The 4,029-nt window shown below is 34.1% G+C and overlaps 1 long non-coding RNA gene across 1 annotated transcript; it reads right to left on the reverse strand.

Annotated features, from left to right (window-relative positions):
• Positions 1-2,387: 2,387 nt before the first annotated feature.
• LOC133784163 (uncharacterized) lies at positions 2,388-3,267 on the reverse strand. Its single transcript, XR_009871173.1, has 2 exons — positions 3,196-3,267; positions 2,388-2,682 (listed from the first exon to the last, which is right to left on the reverse strand). It is a non-coding gene; the product is annotated as an uncharacterized LOC133784163 (long non-coding RNA).
• Positions 3,268-4,029: the final 762 nt, after the last annotated feature.

Below are 4,029 nucleotides of genomic sequence, written 5' to 3' on the forward strand. Positions count from 1 at the left end.
ACTGACCATCTTGTAAAATTCTGTCAAAAACAGAGAAAAATTTGACATAAAAATATAGCAAAACATAGATGAACCCTAACAGAACATAACTAATAACATAAATACACACAAATAGATTATAAATACATTTTTGATTGTTCAAGAGAATCAATTATATTTGTTCACCAATTTACATAATAAAATTGATAATAAAAAAATGTCAAAAGAACAGAGAAAACAACATCAATATTATTATCTCTCACATAATTCAGACTCAAAACAGAACCATTAATAGCTAATTTATTTTAAGAATTAACTACAAGCACCAAACGAAACCAAAACTGTAATTTAAATAAATAAACTTATCTTTTATCAGAGGGTAATCAAATACAAAATAAAAGGCTATGAAACTAACCAAAGCTACATTATCAAAAGCTATGAAACTATCAGCTTTCATAAACCCAATACAAAATATATTTTACATCATCAAGTTGTAATCTTTGCTTGATCAATCCCAAACAAACAATAATTCCATAAAAGGGAGAAACAGAGAACTAACATAGATATTAAAAATGATAGGTTCATATACAGTTGCTTTACCACCATGGACTGTCTTGACTCTTGAGACCAATTTTATCCCCATCTAAGCCTTTCAATGAATACTAATAATAGCCAAGTAGAAAAGAAAATGCAGAGAACACCTCCTACATTCAGACCCAGAAGAGACAGATTTTTTGGGCTGTTGTTCATACTTGTATATAAAACACAGTAAAAGCAAATTGGTATAACAAAAATGCAACTTTTTAATCCTAAATCAAAGATCAGTACAGTAAAGATGGAAATCAAATAAAAAAAATACTTTAATCCTAAATCAAAGATCAGTACAGTAAAGAGTTTATACTGTTCTTATTTCAAAGATCAGTACAGTAAGTTTTAATCAGGCATCAAAACTTTGTTGCACAAATAGAAAGAATCAATTTTTATGTCTTAAAAAGAAGGGTCAATATCACAAATGCTCTTTGACAATGTAAGTTTCATTGAACAGGTTAACTCAAGGTTTCACGTATATTACTTCAAGAGTCAATCAAATTCCAGTTAATTACTTGGTATCACTCAAGATTTCACAGGTTGGCTAAAACGTAAGGAGGTCACCAACTATATCATTAATCCACATAAATAATGGAAAATCCATATAAAAATTATTTTAATAAATAAAATAATAATAATAATAAATTAAAAGAAAGAAAAGGAAAGGAAAGAAGAAACTGGCACAGTTGGTGTCTTTATTTCTACTTCTTTGAAAGTAAGCAAAGATAGAAATAACTTCAATGAAGAGACAAGGCTATAAGATTGAAGCCATAGGGATCAACTACAAGATTCAAACAGAAAACACATTAGAGAAATCAAGTTCTTGGTCTAGAACCATAATAGTCACTTGAAGTAATTGAAAATTCGCTCAATAAAGGAGGCAGGCAAGTGTCAAAAGGGTTGAGCTATTAAGATAAAAAGAATTGAAAATCTAAATCATGCCATACTTATGGTTACTTCAAGGACATTTCAATTCTGTTCACACTACGATTGGGCATTCTTATGGTCTTTAGTAGAAATATCACCCAAAAAATTTCTTGTAGTAAAATTAATAAAACAATTTCAAGGCAAATGAATGAAACACCCAGAAACAAAGCAAGTTATAGAAAAAATTATGGACTGTCCAATACTCAAAAATATAACTTATATACATTTATGGATGGAATCTTATGAAATGGAAACAAATGATACAAACACTTAATAAACTACCTGCCAATTTAATTTTCAAGATGAGATTACAATAAACAACTTTACACCTCACTGCATCACTTTTGGCAAATAAAGATAGAGTAAACATATATGTTTAAAAGTTGAAGTTGACACCCCACTGGTGAGTATTGACTCACTCATTCAGTCTATGTTTAAAAGTTGCATTTACATGCATTAAAGTTAGTGTTCCATAAAAAAAGTCAGTGTTCATAACATGGGATTTTGTCTTATCTGCAGGGTCGTTATGGAACTAGGAGCAGTGCTGCTTTGACTGCAAAAACAAATGGTGAAGTTACCTTTTACGAGACTTATCTGGACAAAGACATGTGGAAGGAACAATCTGTCAGTTACCAGATTCAGAAGCTTCAGGAGAATGGAACCAATCCAGATTCAGAGGCTCTGGCTCATATATAATTTGCTTGTTTGTGCTGTGGACTGTTTGTGAATATGTATATGCATATCTATTATCTACCATATGACTCAAGTCATGCGTATTTATGTTCTAAAAGAAAGCCTTGTCAAGGCACATTTATCTATATTAATATTAAAAAAAACAGCCCAGATTCATGTTTCAGAATGAACAAGAGTTTAAAGTATCATCAGCCATCAACTAGAAAATGATTCTATCTATTAACTTGATAATCAAAACAACCGAACACAGTCATCTGAAAAAACTATAAATGTTTGTTACACTGAATTATTATTATTTTTTATTCTTGCTGCAACTATGGTATGTTAAATTAACATCACTTTTGAAGCCTAGACTCACTTATCTGCAATTTTACAAAGTACCTCAATAGTCCTGAGGACTATACATCATCTGCAGCAGAAAGTCCTTGCGTTCATCAACTGGGCATCCAAAGAAGGCTCTCACCCTTGCAGCATTTGCAATTAGGAAAGTGTAGCCTAAAAATCATGACAGATTACATTAAGAGGGAGAGAACTTGAAAACAAAAATTATTACCACAATCAGATTAAGAACAAAAAATCATCACAAACTTTATTTCTTGCTTCAAACATAGTACAGTATATTCAATCCCTAATTTAAACCAAAATTCCCACAAATAATCACAATATTATAGTTATATATACACATGAGACAAAAAATTGCAGAAATCAAAATTGATGGAGCAATATTGAGAGATGAATGGTGAGGTTTTGGAACGGGGGAGGGAGGCCAGAAAGATGACAATGGAATGAGTGACTAGGAAAGAAGAACAACACCCAGATTCAAACTTCATTAAACTCATACTCATATTCAAAAATCCACATATAATAACTAAAATGAAAGACAAAACATATACTATGAAGAAAACCTATAAGATTATTAAACACACAGTAATTAAAATACCCCATTCTAAGGCTTCGACTACCATGAACCAACCATCAACAACAAAAATAAGTCGAGAGGAAACATACCAGATCTCGCCTCCGTCGTGTGCTGAGGAGAAGAAGACCCACGCATCGTCGAACCCGTGACCTCGCCTTTGCCTCTGCCTCCGCCAGGCGCTGTCACCTATTCTTCCAAGAAAATGAAGAATAACAGATAGGAGTGAGAGGAGGAGAGGGCAGCGGCTTAGGGCTCTCTCTCATTTACTGAAGAGTAGGAACCATTACCAGAGTGAGGTCAGGACAAGAAAGAGTACCTTTGATGTTTGCTAAGTCGAGCCGATGGGGTGGAGAGCGACTTCGTGATGTTGGAGTAGACCAATCTGACCGCCGGTGGAGGAGAACGACGCCGTGTGGTTTGAGCACTCTCTCGTGGAGGCTAGAGAGAATCGATGAAATGAATGGTGAGAATGAAGGGATTTAGGCGTTTAGAGAGAACCCATATTCAGAATGAGAGTGTTGTGTAAAATAATAAAAAAAATGAAAAGTAAAGGCGCCATTAATTCACTTGGCGCTAAATATTTCTCCCCAAATATTTTAGAGCTAAATCATTAATAGCACTTTAAAAAAGGTGCTATATCTTAACGTAATATTTACTCAAAATTGTTGTAGTGAATTCTGGTCGACCTGCGAGCCATGACTTCTATATGGCACCTCGCAATGAAATTCCCAACGGACGCAAGGGTAGGATGTGTGTTGGGAAACCAGAGGGAAGCGAGGGAGTGTTACAATGCCTCGATCACCAAGGCAAAGAAGGGTGTATCGAGATATGCCACCAGAAAGGAGTTGCAAATGGAAACTGATGTTCAAGCCCGCTCAGGTGATAATCTCACCAAATAGGGCATTGCCCAAAGTGAGGATAGA

This window comes from Humulus lupulus, chromosome 6 (assembly GCF_963169125.1).
Source record: "Humulus lupulus chromosome 6, drHumLupu1.1, whole genome shotgun sequence".
Taxonomy (NCBI): Eukaryota; Viridiplantae; Streptophyta; class Magnoliopsida; order Rosales; family Cannabaceae; genus Humulus; species Humulus lupulus.